At 42.3% G+C, this 17,296-nt stretch overlaps 1 long non-coding RNA gene and 1 pseudogene across 2 annotated transcripts in view; both read right to left on the reverse strand.

Annotated features, from left to right (window-relative positions):
* Nucleotides 1-1,483: 1,483 nt before the first annotated feature.
* Nucleotides 1,484-17,296, reverse strand: part of LOC148161309 (uncharacterized) — a 63,624-nt gene continuing 47,811 nt past the window's right edge. For both annotated transcript variants that reach the window (XR_015767670.1, XR_015767669.1), the window contains 2 exons: nucleotides 3,051-3,197; nucleotides 1,484-1,587 (listed from right to left, as the gene is read on the reverse strand). This is a non-coding gene — a long non-coding RNA (uncharacterized LOC148161309). The remainder of the gene's footprint in view (nucleotides 1,588-3,050; nucleotides 3,198-17,296) is intronic.
* LOC148161310 (cationic amino acid transporter 3 pseudogene) lies at nucleotides 11,959-13,874 on the reverse strand (annotated as a pseudogene).

The raw sequence follows: 17,296 nt of genomic DNA on the forward strand, positions 1-17,296 counted from the left end.
TAATCTTGGAAGATATCCTGAAATGAAGGAACTTTTGGAATGCTTTGGAGGATAGGAAAGATGGCTTGCTAAAGAGAGAAAATTGAAAGCATACAAGGAGAAGAGGCTCATAGCAGATAAGACTGGGGCTGGGTGTAGGGGTAGGGGGAAGTGTTCTGCTCCCTTCTCAATCCTCCACCAGTTAGCACTGTAATAGCTCCCTGGAAAGGAGCACTGTTCCCAACAAGACTGGCCTGCTTTGAATGGGTTCCACCCCCAGGACCTCTTTTTCTCATAGTGGAATGCAGGAAATCAAACCCTGAAATAAATCTGTTCATCAATAACCTTTACAAACTGTGGCACACCTCACAGTTTTCAAAGCACTCTCATATATCTGATATATATATATCTGTTATCATTTGAGAACCCCACTCCATACTGAATTTCTGTTCCACTCTATGTGTATAATAGTTAAATCCTGTACCATAAATAGACTGTGCTCCTGTGTCTGGCACATAGCCGGTGCTCATTAAACACTAAGGAATAAAGGGTTGATTAACTGATCAAATGCTTTAATTTCAATAGAATGGGGTAAAGTCTGATATCAGAAACAACTTCTTGACTGTGTGGATGGGAAGATAGTAAGAGCCAAAACCATTCATAGGCACAGAAGTTTTCCACACATTCTCAAGCCAACATGGACCTCTAAAATGTCTTTTCCTCCATCCCTTGCTTCTGAGAAACAAGGAAAGTAATATTTCTTATATCCCTACTATGTTCCAGTAGTAGGTTCTTATACATATATTATTTCATTATGCAAGCCAAATCTCCAATCCAGCCCTTCCAGAAAGATTGCTTATACTTTTTTCTTTAATATCCATCAGAGAGGGTAACTTGACACATTTCACATGGGGCCTTTCTACTTCCATTTTTAAGGTTTTTCTTTTGACTAAGGACAGTACTTTATGGTGCAATTTAAACTCATTTCCATTCAAAGTTTCTCTCTTATAATTCCTACCTTATCCCTCGTCACCTCTTATCCCAGTACCCACACATACACCCTGAATATACTGTTTTCTTCTCTTCTGGGTTCCTTTCTCCATTTTTCCACCCCAAAGGCAAACAACCCTCCCTAAACCAGTAAAAGTAGATGGAAAGAAGGAAGAAGAGGACACTGGGCTAAGATGGAAAACTTGAGGGCACCTGGGTGGCTCAGTCAGTTAAGCATCTGCCTTCAGCTCAGGTCATGATCCCAGGGTTCTGGGATCGAGCCCCGAGTTGGGCTCTCTGCTCGGTGGAGAGTCTGCTTCTCCCTCTCCCTCTGGCCCTACCCCCTGCTTGTGTGCTCTCTCTCTCAACTAAATAAACAAAATCTTAAAAAAAAAAAAAGATGAAAGCCTTGAGCCCAGAGAAACTAATGAGGGCAGGAAGAGAGAGCCACCTGCCCTCCATCAATGTGGCTTCACCTGTAGTTTTTATTATGCACTGATTTTCTTACCTGTCTTCTTTAGAGCCACTTAGATCTTCAAGCTGTGGTTGTTTCTCCATATTGTCATTCACTCCAAGTTCTCTAGCTCCTTGTAGCAGCTAATGGGTGGGAGGCAAGAACTGGGGGTGCCAAGGGAAAAGGTAGATTGTGGTTGAAAAGGGCAAAGTATGAAAGCATAGCAGTTAATGGATACCGTGATTCTGACTGAAGCCTCTCCTTCTCTCTCACCCCTAACCCAGTGAATGAAAAGAGATAATCGGACCCTCTTCCTTTCTCTATCTTCCATCCTCTTCTGCTCCATCTTTTGCCTTTATTATTATCATCGAATAATGCTGCTGCCCACTGAGGGAGTGACTCCAGAAATGCCCTTCAGCTAGGAACTAGAAAATTAGTACAGCTTACAGATTATGAACTCTGTCCCAGATATAAATCTGGGCTCCCTGGGTTCAGCAAGCAGCTTCACCATTTCCTTGACTCCATGTATATTGTGGCCTCACTTTTCCTTTCCCTCTTCCAAGCAGTGTTCATTCTTTTCCACCTCATTTCTCTGCATGCATAGCACGAAGTCCCTTGCCAGATCTAAAATACGCTACAGCTCATTTCGGGCACTGGCCTTAGTGCAGATGTAAGAAGATATACCTTCTGCTTCAGGCACAGCAAGTGGCCCAGCTTGGACAAGTACTTGATTATTTGACAAAGCCTAAAGCCAGCAGAAGGAAGGAAATAATAAATATCAAAGCAGAAATAAATAACATAGAAACTAAGAAATAATAGGACAGATCAATGATATCAGGAGCTGATTCTTTGAAAAAATTAATAAAATGGATAAACTTCTAGCCAGACTTATCAAAAAGAAAAGAGAAAGAACCCAAACAAATAAAATCAGAAAGGAGAGAGGAGAAATAACCCCAACACCACAGAAATTAAAAAAAAAATTGTAAGAGAATATTGTGAAAAGCTATATGCCAACAAATTGGATACACTAGAAGTAATGGATAGATGCCCAGAAACATATAAATTATCAAAACTGAAACAGGAAAAAAATAGAAAACTTAAACAGATCAATAACCAGGGAAGAAATTGAATCAGTAATCAAAAAACTGCTAACAAACAAAAGTCCAGGACTGGATGGCTTTACAGGTAAATTCTACCAAATGTTTAAAGAACAGTTGATACTTATCTTCCCAAACTATTCCAAAAAATAAAAAAAGAGGAAAAACTGCCAAATTCATTCTATTCAGCTAGTATTACCTTGTTACCAAAAACAGATAAAACACCACAATAAAAGAGGACTACAGGTCAATATCTCTGATGAACATAAGTACAAAAATCCTCAACAAAATACTAGCAAGTGGAATCCAACAATACATTAAAAAATCATTCACCATGATCAAGTGGGATTTATTCCTGGTTATAAGGGTGATTCAATATTCACAAACCAATCAACCTCATACATCGCATTAATAAAAGAAAGGATAAGAACCATATGATCATTTCAATAGATGCAGAAAAGGCATTTGACAAAGTACGACATCCATTCATGATAAAAACCCTCAACAAAATAGATTTAGAGGGAACATACCTCAACATAATAAGGGCCATATATGAAAAGCCCATGGCTAATATCTTCACTGGGGCAAAACTGAGAGATTTTCCTCTACGGTCAGGAACAAGACAGGGATGTCCACTCTCACCACTTTTATTCAACATAGTACTGGAAGTCCAGCTACTGCAATCAGACAACAAAAATAAATGAAAGGAATCCAAATCAGCAAGGAACAAGTAAAACTCTTTGTGGATGACATGATATTATATATAAAAAACTTGAAAGACTCCATCAAAAAAATCCTAGAACTGATAAATAAATTCAGTAAAGTTTCAAGATACAAAATCAATGTGCAGAAATCTGTTGCATTTCTATACATCAATAATGAAGCAGCAGAAAGAGAAAATTAAGGAGTCAAACCCATTTACAATTGCACCAAAAACAATAAGATATCTAGCAATAAACCTAACCAAAGAGGTGAAAGAACTGTACTCTGAAAACTATGAAATACTGATGAAAGAAAGTGAAGATGACACGAAGAAATGGAAAGACATTCCACGTTCATGGATTGGGAGAAGAAATACTGTTAAAATGTCTATCCTACCCGAAGCAATCTACACATTAATGTAATCCCTATCAAAATAGCAACAGCATTTTTCACAGAGTTAGAACAAAGAATCCTAAAATTTGTATGGGACCACAAAAGCCCCAAATAGACAAAGCACCCTTGAAAAAGGAAAGGAAAGTGGGAGGTATCACAATTCTGGACTTCAAGTTATATTACAGAACTGTAGTAATCAAAACAGTATGGCACTGGCACAAAATAGACAACATAGATCAATAGAACAGAATAGAAAACCCACAAATGAATCCACAATGATATGATCAGTTAATTTTTGATGAGGCAGTAAAGAATATCTAATTGGAAAGACTGTCTCTTCAACAAATAACTGTGAAAACTGGACAGCCACCTGCAAAGGAATGAAATTTGGTCACTTTCTTATACCATAAACAAAACGAAATTCAAAATGGATTAAAGACCCAAATGTGAGACCTGAAACCATAAAAGTCCTAAAAGAGAACACAGACAGTAACTTCTTTGACATCGGCTGTAACAACTTCTTTTTAGATATGTTTCCTGAGGCAAAGGAAATAAAAGCAAAAATAAACTGTTGGAGCCACATAAAAATAAAAAGCTTCTGCATAATGAAGGAAACAATCTAAACTGAAAGGCAACCTACAGAATGGGAGAAGATATTTGTAAATGACACACTGATAAAAGGTTAGTATCCAAAATATAAAAAGAACATATAAAATTCAACACCCAAAAAGTGAATAATCCAATTAAAAATGGGCAGAAGACATGAGTAGACATTTTTGCAAAGAAGACATATGGATGGCTAACAGACACATAAAAAGATGCTCAAAATCACTTATCATCAGGGAACTGCAAAATCAAAACTACAATGAAATATCATCCCATACCTGTCAGAATGGCTAAAATCAACAATACAAGAAACAACAGGTATTGTTGAGGTTGTGGAGAAGGGGGAACCCTGGTGCACTGTTGGTGGGAATGCAAACTGGTGCAGCCACTGTAGAAAACAGTTTGGAGTTTCCTCAAAAAGTTAAAAATATAACTACCCTACAATCCAGCAATCACACTACTACGTATTTACCCAAATAGAAAAATACTAATTCAAAAGGATACGTGCACCCCTATGTTTATACCAGCATTACCTACAATAGCCAAATTATGGAAACAGTCCAGTTGTCCATCAATTGATGAATGGATAAAGAAGATGTAGTATATATATATACAATGGCATAACCCTCAGCCATAAAAAAAAAAAAAATGTAATCTTGCCATTTGCTACAACCTGGATGGGGTTAGAAAATATTGTTTAGTGAAATAAGTAACTCAGCAAAAGACAAATACCATATGATTTCATTCATATGTAGAATTTAAGGAACAAAGCAAATAAGCAAAAGGAAAAATAAAGAGAGAGAGGCAAACCAAGAAATAGACTCTTAACTATAGAGAATGAACTCATGGTTACTATAAGGGAGGTGACTGGGGGAATGGATAAAATAGGTGATGGGGATTAGAGAGTGTACTTTCTGTGATGAGCTCCGGGTGTTGTATGGAAGTGTTGAATCACTATATTGTGCACCCAAAACTAATATTACACTGTATATTAACTAACTGGGATTTAAATAAAGACATAAAAAAAGGAAAGAGAACTTGGTTGTTTGACTTCAAGGGATATGTATGTACAACTACTCCACAGTGCCTATCAATCTCTGAGGAACAAAAGAGTGTCTTGTGTATGCCCTGAGCAGCTAGAAGGAAGTATAGTTCTTCCTCCTCCAACAAGATCTCTTCAAAACAAAGCAGTGTGAGTCCTCTAGGCACAATTCTGGACTATGGAGCAGAGAGGTGGGGTTCCTCTTAAAGTATAAGTACAACCTTTACCCTTGTACAGGATACCACTTGCAGAGAAGCTGGTCCCAATGGGGTGAGGGAAGACTAAAGACAGTGAAAGCTACAACTTCAATTATGGTAACCTACATAAGACCCTCTCAACAGTCTGAAGGGTTCTTCAGCATGACCAAGGAGGGCAGGGCCTTTTGAAAAGGGAAACCGTTACTGTTGAGCTAGGAACCAAAAGGTGTTATTCCAACAGGAAGCAGGGTTGGGAAAGGGTTAGTGGGTATAAAAGCCCAGGGTCCACTGTCAGATTTTTCTTACTCACTCCCAAACCTTTCCTAACGCAACCACTCCTCTGCAAGTCAGAAACTAACGCTACCAACTTGTGCCAGCAGTGGGGCAGGAAAGTAGTCAAAGGAAGACGCTGGTAAATGAAAGAGCTATCTGAGGCTGCTGGGACACTGGTGCACTGCCTGCTCCTCACAACCTTGGTTGTCTTCAGCCTTGGACCAGAGATCCAGGAATGACCAGGGGCAGAAGGTGGGAGACTCAAAAGTCACTCAGGGGTTATTTTCCCCCTCCCCAAAAGTCCAAAAGACCTGACAGCTCCCCCAAGGAGTACAGAGCTACAATAAGACTGACACAAAAGAGTAGAGGAGGCCAAAGGAAATAAATTGCTCCTTACAGATTATCCAGGAAGGTGTGGGTAGGAGGTAACATTTAAACTGAACTGTGATGACTGTGCAGGATTTCAGGAGAAAGAGATTGGGAGGATGGTATTCCAAGGAAAACACATAGCTACTGAGAACGATTTCTTGACTTTGGGCATCATTTGATACTGAACTTCTGTTTATCGTGAAAGAGTGAAATTCAGGGAGCAGTGAAACTCAAGGTAAAACTGCAGAAGCTGGAGGCTTTCAATACGGAAGACAGGAGCCAGGACCTGGGTCCCAGCTCAGGTTCCATTTATCCCTATTTCTCTTCCACCTGATCTTATTGAAGGGTGTACAGTTCAAATGGGAGAAGGTACCCATTATGCCTCCATCCATTTATCTCTCATCTCTTCTTTCCACCCACTCAATTCTTTATTAACTATGAAAGGATTTCTTAATCTCATTACTTGAGAAGAGCACAAAGCACAAAAAAGGATATACCATGCAAATTGTTAGGTAATTTGCACATCTGGGGAAAGAGAGAACCCGCTCCTCCTTCCACTTCCATAGTCAATTTTCCTTGATCTTCTGACGCTATATGTCAATAAATATCTATCTTTCCTACTTCTCTGGACAAGAGATGCTGTGAAATATCAGATGTAAAGTAAAGTTTGTCATAAAAATCCCTCAGTCTCCCAAGCACTGGCATTGGAAGGTGGAGGAGGGGTTCCTACGCTGTGTCTGCCTTCAAACCGCGTACAGGTTGTCCTGCCTCCTGCTTGCAGGAGCTTTGCTTCAGGTTTTCTATAGAGGGAAACCAAGTAAAGAGTAAACTACTCAGCCATCAGAAAGGATGAATACTCAACTTTTACATCAACATGGATGGGCCTGGAGGAGATTATGCTAAGTGAAATAAGTCAAGCAGAGAAAGTCAATTATCATATGGTTTCACTTATTTGTGGAACATAAGGAAGAGCATGGAGGACATTAGGAGAAGGAAGGGGAAAATGAGGGGGGGAATCGGAGGGGGAGACGAACCATGAGAGACTATGGACTCTGAGAAACAAATGGAGGGTTCTAGAGGGGAGGGGGTGGGGGATGGGCTAGCCCAGTGATGGGTATTAGGGAGGGCACATACTGCATGGAGCACTGGGTGTTATATGAAAACAATGAATCATGGAACACTACATCAAAATCTAATGATGTATTGTATGGTGACTAACATAACATAATAAAATTAAATTAAATTAAAAAAAACAGAGACATTCGACTCTTTACCAATCTTGCTCTGTCAAAGCTCATTGTTTTTTTATGAAATTAGTTCCACAAATGACTAATCTCATTTTCATAATTAAAATAATCTCATAATTTCATAATAATTTCATAATTTTCATAATCTCAACTCTATTCCTTAATTAGTATAATGTTTAATTCTCCTCTTTCTGGGGTGGCTCAAATAGAGTCTCATGTGATAAAAAAAAATAAATAAAATGGCTTCTCTTAGTACCTTCCATCAGGGGGTTCCAGGAGAGGGCAGTGGTTACATGGGTGGTGTACATAAGGGGTGGCTGTGTATTAGGCTAGAAAGTAAAAGACAGGAGGGGATTGCCTTGTAACTGCTGTTTCTCTTTCTCTGCAAACCTCTTCTGATTGTAGCAGATATATAGGGGCTCCACAGCAGCTCAGAATCTTAGTCATAAATTTCCCAGAAAGAAAACTCATTGAGGTTTCCTTGAAAATAATGAAAAATAAATATCAGGTTTTGATACAAACACACCAACCAGGGCCAGTGATGGAAGGCAGCTAGTATCTTATAGCTGGTTAAACTCCTTCAGGATTTGTGCACACACACACACCTGTGCACACACACACCATACCCAAAATAGTCCAACAAATACGCTTATCCTTATAGACCTACCGGGATAAACATACCCCACTCCTTGGGCATATTTCCACTCAAATTCAAACACATATGTCCATATAGTAGGCACACACACATGACTTTTCAATGAGGTGCTTTATGAATATATTAACCTAGCCTTGCTCCCTTTCAAAGCCCCTGACTGCAGGGTGGGTACAGTGAAGGTGAAGGAGAGAATGTCTTGAGTATAAGCTGTAGGTGTCACTAAATGTTTCTCTGACACATTCCACAAAACAAATAGAAATTATTTTTCATTATTCACTATTTGGAATTATCCACTGTCTTTCAATTATCTCTATACCTTCAAGATTTAATGATCATCTATCCCTTATTGATCCACTACTCCATGCAGAATATACCTTGGGGGTTAGTGGCAGGAGCTTTGCTCAAACTTGGTACAAATCCGAGTTTCACTACTCACTTTGCACAAATAACTTAACCCCCCGAGTCTTAGTTTCAACTTTTGGAAAATGAGCATAACGACACTCACCTCATACAACTTTTGTATTAAATAGGTAATTATGTAAAGTGTTTGGAAAAAATCGTAGGACATAGTACTCAGCAAATTAAGCTATTATTTTCATCATCATTTGGAGACATTGGAGAAAAGAACAGTAATTCATAAAAGAGATGTTCTTTTCCCTTAGGAGGTTTAAAAATTCAATCAATGAGTCAAGATAAATATATGGAGAGTAAAAGGATATGGAAACCTAAAACTCTTATTTGAGAGCTAACATGCAACTCTACTAAATCCAAGTCCTATTTTAAATTTTTTAGCAGATTTCAATTCTCTAATAAGATTGCTATTTTTCTTCTGTCATTCATCATCCCCAAGCCTCACCACATTACATACACCTCAGCCTTTCATTTCAGAAGTGGACTGGAGAATTTGGGGAATAACAAAGATTTTGAGAGTTCGTTTTGAACATTTCCCTGTCTCTGAAAGGAGCGCATCTGAGGCATTCTAAACCCAAGTGAGACAGCCATGTGCAAAGCCAGAGAGCCTGTGCCCTCCCATCTCCCCCATCACCCTCTAATCTCAGAAAATTCTTCCTTATGTTCAATCTCAAACTGTTTTCCTTCAATGTTGGCCTCTTTTCATCCGTTATTCTGATTGAGAATAAAGTACACAAACCCTAAAAAGTATAAGAAAATTCTTAAAATCTCATAATTTTCACCTGGTAATATTATTCCTTTGCCTAACAGTCTAGGACTCTGGAATTATAGGTCTCATATATTTTGTTATTAACCCGTTAAAAATAATTAAAAAAATCCCTAAAAAAGCATTAATTTGGTCCCTATTGGGGTATAACCTGTTAAGACATCATCTGGTCTCTCCTTAAAGCTTTTGAAAGATGGAAGAATACTAATATCCTAGACAGATCATTAAGAACTCCTATTTTAATCCCCCAACCTCCATGGTCTCCTCAATTAGTATCATCATGTTCTCACCAATCTGTTTAAGACAGTATGACCCTGAGGTGAGGCATGACTAATATGACCTCCCCAGTCCCTTTCAGGCCGTCATATTAAGTAGGAGTAACAGAATTGGCAGCAGTCTCCACCCACCTAATGCTTGCCCCAGGGGAGCCCCTGAGGACCAGGCAGACTCTAGCATGAGGTCAGCAGGCATTTTCCCAAAATGCCAAACCCTGGCATAGTGACTGATGTGGGAGGCCTGGAGACAGGAGGGCAGTCAGACCCCACACTTCTCCCACTTCCCCAAATTCAGTTTTCCAGACACCTCCTCTTGACTTCCAATTCCAAAGTTTTCACACCTTCCATAGTGTTCATCCGAGGCTAGACACCTATCATCAGTTATCTAAGGCTGGTGCTTCTCAAACTGGAAATACCATACAAATCATTTAGGAGCCTTTTGAAAAGGCAGATTCTGTATTGGTAGTTCTGGGTTGGAGCCTAAGATTCTGCATTTCTAATAAGCTCCCAGGTGACAACAATATTGCTGGTCCATGGACCATACTCTGAAGAGCAAGGATCTAGATGACTGTAGCAGTTGCTACATCTCCCAGGAAGAGTCTGCTTGTCCAAATCCTTCTGTCTGTCTATCCTCCAGATAGCTGCAAAAGTCATATCTCATCCCTTCCTGATTCAGGAATCTCACTCCATGGCACGATACACAATACAAACCTGGCTCATAAATTCCTTTCAAACGTGAAAAAAACATATCCCTCACAAAAGTCTCATCGTTCATGACTCTTAAAGGTCTGTGTAGCCTAAAATTACTGTCCCCTTTTCTTTTCTAACTCACCTCTCTCTCTTTTACTTCCCAAATGGCTCCATAGGCATTCTCCTCCAGGAAGTCTCTCTTGACCAATACCTCTTTCTCAGTTTCTACTCATACCTTCCCTTCCAGAGTGATGATGCCTCAATCCCTATCTAGTCTTCAATTCATCCTATTTAAGTGGGTTTTTCTCCCCATCTGGGGTGTAAATTCTCTCTCCCTAAATGATCTTAGATGCTTTCACAAGGTTTTTGCATCAGTCCCTCAAAAAAGCACCTAAAGGATTGGGTAAGTATATGGGTAATGCTGCCTCTGGAGTCACCTAATCCTTGTTGGGAACATGAGAAATTCCACAAGTAAGAAAGTAGCTTCCTATCCCTCCCTCCTGGGGCAGGCCCCATATGTAAATACAATAGAAAAACACTGGCCCTCTTATACCAAAGCATAAAACTGACTGCATCAAGAAGGATGCCTGTTGTGCCCACACTGGAGCCAGTCTCCTCTTTAGGGATTCCCTGGAGTCAGAGCAGGTTGGGCCTTCTGTGACTTTCACTACTTCTGGCCCCTCCCCAGATTGCAGGGGAATAGATGGAGCTGAACCAAGGGAGGTCCTTTCAGGCACTCTCCTGACCCAGGGCTGCATTTTTCCTGTTGCTCTTTGAACGAACAGCACTGTTCTTAAGGTTGAGTCTAGAGGAAGGGGAGAACTTACTCTTTGCCCTGAGCAAGATTCCACTCTGATGGAAAAGACAGGATAGTCACAGGAACTCAGGCATAGCCAAACAAAGGCAAAATTAGAAGTGCCTGGGTACAGTTCTAGATGTTGGGCACAGACAGCTCTGGATGGAGAGAAATACTGTTTGTCAAGGAGGTCTCTCAGAAGATAGTTTTAAAGGAGAAGCACGGTGCTAGCCTAAAAGGAAGGAGAATTTTCTGTACCAAAGAAATGTGTGAGGCTCAATTCAATTTGACATAAATTTATTAAATGCTCACTATATGCCTGGCGCCCAGCTGGATGCTCTGGGAATGTGAACAAGATACACTCCTTACCTGTGGTCTACAATCAGGGAACAAAATAAAGAAAATAAAGACACTCAGATAACTATGGTATTTTATTTTTTTTATTTCAGCTTTATTGAGGTCCACCTGACATATAAAACTGTAAGATAATATAAAGTATATATCGTGGTGGTTTGATATGTGTATACATTATAAAGTGATTCACTATGATTTCCCCACTGTCAAAGGATTAACCATGATATTTTAATCTAAGTATTCCATTAAAGGAAGATAAGTGTTAAAAGGGCACCTTTGTTTCCCTCCCTTCATCTTTACATGCGGAGAGGCTTTAGCTGGAGCTCTGGTTTTCAAAGTGTGGTCCCTGGACCAGCAACATCAGCATCACCTGGGAACTTGTTAGAAGTAGAAATTCTGGGCCCCAGTCAGACCTAGTGAATTTCAAACACTGGGGGCAGGGCCCAGCAATCTGTTCTCAGAAGTTCTCCAGGTGAGGTGATGTCTGCTGAAGTTTGAGCACCACTGAGCAGAGTACTATTTCTGGCTTCTCTCTACCCACCCCTAACTGTGACTTTGAGAATATTCTTCATTATTGAGCAGAGGGTCTAGAGTGCTTTCAGGTGTGTTGATGTCAAACCAAATACAGACTGGCACCGAGTTCAAAGTCTACAGTTTGGGCCCTAACTGAAGTGGGTTTGTGCAACCAGGCTGTGCCGGATCCCATAGCCAAAGTAGAGAGCAAACCCAATCAGCATCCAGACACCAACTCTGGCCCAGGTGGCAGCTGTCATCTGCGTCATAAGGCAAACATTCACAAAGATGCTCAGGAGTGGGAGGAGAGGCACAGCAGGGACCTTACAGGGAAGGGAAGTGGAGCTCTGTGGCTGTCTCCAGATGACCCCAGTGATCCCAGTGATGAGCACCAGGAGCCCCACAACTGCTGTGATCGGCGCTGGGTCTCCAGAGAGCAGACCTGGCCGCTGGGCCAGCACCAGGCAGAGAAGAGTCAGCAGCAGAGCAAGCAGTGAGGAGCAAACAACAACCCGGCCAGAGAGTGGAGTGGGGGTGTGGCTGCCTGGAAAGAATAGTCCCTGTAGAGTCAGCTTCTCTGCTGCAGGTCCATTCTCCTCCTGCAGCTGCGCTTCATTTCCCAAATTTTCCTCCTGCATCTGCGCTTCATTTCGCTCATTCTCCTCCTGCACCTGTGCTTCATTTCCCCAAGTCTCTTCCCGCACCTGTGCTTCATTTCCCTCAGTCTCCTCCTGCATCTCTGCTTCATTACCCCTATTCTTCCTCTCAGGCTGATACCTGATGATGAGAACACAAAAAGCAACCAGGGAGTAAGTAAGCAGGTTCCCAACTGACATGAGTTCCAGAAGATCAGTAAGTCCAAAGAAGAATGCCATGGTTGCTACAATAGCGACAAAGATCACTGTGGCCATGATGTTGGTGTATGTGCCGGTATGGATCCTGGCAAGCACAGGGAACAGGAGACCATCCTGTGCCAGCATGTGTATCTGATGATGTATAGGGAGCATAAAGCCCTGATAGATGCTGACAAAAATACTACAGAAAGTTGCAAAAGCTACAACACAGTAGGCAGGGGCCCAGCCAATATGGAGAAATGCCTCAGACAAGGTGCTCCCAGGTCGAAGCAGGTAGTAAGGCACCATGAGTGTAAGTGCTGCAGAGACACCAAAATACACCAAAAAGCAGATGAGCAGTGAAATCATAATGCCCTTGGGGATGGAACGCTTGGGATTCTGGGCTTCTTCAACTCTGATAACAATGTTGTCAAAACCAATAAACGCATAGAAACAGGTAGCTGACCCACAGAGAATCCCCTGGAAGCCAAAAGGCACGAATCCACCAGAGCCCAGAGGGCGCAAGCCAGAGGTGTCATTGAGTCCAGCCTATATGTAGTCCTCTTCTCCGAGCTTCCAGTTGTGCAGGTCCCCCTTCATGAAGCCAGAGATGATGACAAAACTGAGAACCAAAAGGCTTACCAATGTAACCACTTTGGTAAACAGTACTGACTCCCTGGCCCTCAAAGTCAGCAGTCCAGTGAGCAACAACACAGGGCAAACAAGAAAGAAACCTAGAATTTCTGCAAGGACCTGGGGAACATGAAGTAAGATGTTTTCATGCAGGATCTGAGAGATCTGGTTCCAAAACAGGTTGCCAAAAGCTAATCTCCAGGCACAATGGCTGTACCAGCAACATAGGAGAAGATGAGATTCCAGCCAGTGATGAAAGCCTAGAGTTCACCTACAGTGACATAGGTGTAGAGATATGCAGAGCCAAAATAGGGAACCTGGGCAGCAATCTCTGCACAGCACAACCCAATCAATGTGGAAGTTAGGCTGGCTGCCAAAAAGCAGATCACAATAGATGGTCCTGCTTTTTCTCTAGCCACCTCACCAGCTATGACATACACAAATACACCCACTGTGCAGCACACACCCAGGGCCACTAAATTGAGAGTGCTCAGGCTCCTGGCAGGGGCAGTCCCAGCCACTGGTTGTTTTGGCTTACGTCTGTATACCAGTGTTTGACCAAACCTGCAAAGTGTCTGACGCAGCATTGTAGCCGGGAATTGAAGAGTATTCTAGGATCAGAGAGCTATAGCAAGCCCAGGGAGCCAGAGTCTGGGATAGAGTTCTCTGGGGCTGAGTGAAGCTGAGTATGGTTGGTGCTGCTGAGTTCCTTTGTTCAGGCTTCAAAGCTGCTGCTTCATATTTCATCTTCTATAGGCTGTCCCTCCATAATGCCTAAGTAAACAATAAATACTTACTGAACAATGGTGTTCAACCAACCAATGCTTAGAAGTTGCATGTTACCTGTTCCAGCCCAAGTATCACAGAAGATGACACCAAAGGACATCATAGACAAATCAACCCTGCTTTCCCCCAGAAAAGTGCCAAATACCTCACAACATTCTGCTTTTTTATGAACTACATAGCAATCCAATTTGGGTTCATCTCATGTAGCTTCATGTACTAATGAAGCTGTAAGACACAGCAGGGAATGAATGTATTGTGCAATAATTCACATGCTGGTTGTGTGTGCTGTGCTAGAGCATGAGTCATGACACATTAATTCCTGGACCAGTGGGGCTCATTGCACTTACAGACCCATTTTTTAGATATTATCTGAGTATAAAATACCAAATATTGGTCCCCAGGTCTTAAAACCTTTAGCCCCAAAATCAGCTAGCCAAGGTCAGATGGAACTTGGGCCCCCTTTCTTCTCATTCTGCATCATTCATTTAGCTGTACTGATGGTCAGGAATGTATAGTCCATCCCTTCCCTTTCCCCACCTAGGCCCACAGGCACACTGTGAACAGAGAGGAGGAGGGAGAAAGGGGGCAGGGCCTTCATAACCACCTGCAAGAAGGAGAGGACCAGGCTGCCTGGGAAGGAAACACTGGAGAAATGGGGGCAGCAGCCAACCCAGCGTCCATGACTGAGAAGGGAGAGGAGCCAGGAAGGTGGTTTTATGAATTCTGACATTTAATAAACTCATCCAAAGCAACCAGACAAAATTCACTACAAGTTTTATGTCCGTAGTTACGAGAGTGTGATGGGTAGGGAGAAAAGAAATGAGTCACCTAGGGGCGCCTGGGTGGCTCAGTTGGTTAAGCGACTGCCTTCGGCTCAGGTCATGATCCTGGAGTCCCTGGATCGAGTCCCGCATCGGGCTTCCTGCTCAGCAGGGAGTCTGCTTCTCCCTCTGACCCTCCCCCCTCTCATGCTCTCTCTTTCTCTCTCAAATAAATAAATAAAATCTTAAAAAAAAAAAAAAAGAAATGAGTCACCTAGCTCAGTAGTTCACAACCAAGACAATTCCTTCCGTCTTCTCCCTCTCTGGGCTCCAGAAGAGAAGGTGAGCGCACTTCTGCAAACAGTCTCCTCACTGACCACACTGTGTTCTATACTCACCCTGCACCATCTGGGATGTCAGCTGCCAGGGCCTGGAGAATCTGCCCTGCTCTGTGAGCTTGTATTAAAACACTTGGAACTCCCAGGCTGCCTGGGTGGCTCAGTCAATTAAGTGTCTGCCTTTGGCTCAGGTCAGGACTCCAGGGTCCTGGGATCCACTGCATCAAACCCCACATCACGCTCCCTGCTCAGTGGGGAGTCTGCTTGTCCCTCTCCCTCTGCTCCTCCCCCTGCTCACGTGCACCTGCGCGCGCTCTCTCTCTCTCTCTCTCTCCCTCTCTCTCTGGCTTTACTCTCTCTCCCAAATAAATAAATAAAATCTTAAAAAAAACACTTGTAACTCCGTATTAATTTTTCATAAGCAGTTATTCTTAACTTGCTCAAAATATGCCAAATATGTTTTCTGAATGAAGGAAACTTTCGTGTGGTTCCTCTTTCCCCCTCCTCCCCTGCTGCTATTCAAATGGTCCCCTCCATCTGAGAAAGGCTTTTGATGAACAATTTACAGCAATTCTCCAAGAATGAGTAGTGGAGAACAGAGAGAACAAAGTCATGCATCCCCCATTCTCCTCCCTACTCAGGCTTTGGTTTTGAGAGAGTTTTAGGAAAAGTTGTCAGAGGTGTTTAAAGACAGAAAGATCAAATCAAAATTGAAAAGTCTTCTCTATAGATGATCAAAAGGAACCCTTGGGCTCTGGGTCAGCACTTCCATCTACAAATTCATCTAGACTCCTTATTTACCACTCATCAGTTCCAGTGTTATGATTTACCAAAAAGCATGCAAGATAGAAAAGGAGGGTCAAATCTTAACTCATGGAATCTTTCTACACTACAAATGTGATTGAAGTGTCCCCCACCAACCCCCAGGCTTCAAACCCTTCAGTGGTTTCCCACTGCCCTTCCTTCACAATCCTTCCTTCCTTCCTAATCTGACCTGTGCTTATTCCTCCAGCCTCATCCCCTGCCCAGTTCCTGCTCCAGCTGCGAGATTTGAATCTCACCCTGTTCCCCTGCCTCTACTGCCCACTTGGCCCCTTCACTTAGCTACCCCCACTTCTCATTCAGTTCCCAGCTCCGCAGTTGCTTCCCCAGGAAGGCTCCCCTGACTCTTATGTTGCCCTTCCCATGTGCTCTCCTAGCACCCGGCTTCCGCCATGTGCCACTGATCCTAATGTATCCAAATTCCAGGTCAGCTGTTGGTCTCCTCCATCAGACTGTGAGTTAGGGGCTCAATAAATATTTGTTGAACATATGACCAAATTGAAAAGAGAAACCTGAAAGAGCACGAAATCCAGAATATCTATATATTGGAATTGAGATACATAATTTGTAGCCAAGCAACCTTTTTAAACTTGGCTCAGGTAAAGATATACCTGGTATTACCTTCCTTGTGGAAGGTGAGCAAAATGCATAGTGGGAAGGGGAAACCAACTGTGATAAAACCTTGACTGCCCATCATTCATGGCAGGTATTAGCCACACTGGGTGATAAAGAATCATTTGCCCTTGAGGACACTTGTTTAAAAAAATATCAGGCTGCCGGTGGTTATAAGGAACCAACCACCCACGCCCAGTTACAGAAGCTAGACTTTTTTGAAGGCATCATGCCCAGGCCCTATAATCCAGGTAGGATGTTCTAAGGCAGAGGTTCTCACTACAGGAGACAGAGGGAGGCCTAATGAAGACAGCTGGGGACATTTTCAAACTTCAGATCTCTCCCTTAGAGATTCTTGTCCACTAGCCCTGTACTTCCCATGACTGCTCCAAATCACCTGACAAGAAATTGTCCTCGATTTTATTTTATTATTTTTTTCTTTCTAAAGAGAGAGAGAGAGAAACCAAGAAACAGATTATTTATTTACTCATTTGACAGAGAGAAAGAGCCCACAAGCAGGCAGAGCGGCAGGCAGTGGGAGAGGGAGAAGCAGGCTTCCCGCTGAGCAGGGAGCCCGATGCGGGGCTCCATCCCAGGACCCCGGGCCCATGACCTGAGCTGAAGGCAGATGCTCAACCGACTGAGCCACCCAGGCACCTCTGTCCTCAATTTTAAAGGGAAGAGATTCTAAAAGCTTCCTTC

This window comes from Eumetopias jubatus, unplaced genomic scaffold (assembly GCF_037043125.1).
Source record: "Eumetopias jubatus isolate StellerSeaLion01/CBP00866 unplaced genomic scaffold, mEumJub1_p1.0 scaffold_226, whole genome shotgun sequence".
In the NCBI taxonomy this organism is placed as follows: domain Eukaryota; kingdom Metazoa; phylum Chordata; class Mammalia; order Carnivora; family Otariidae; genus Eumetopias; species Eumetopias jubatus.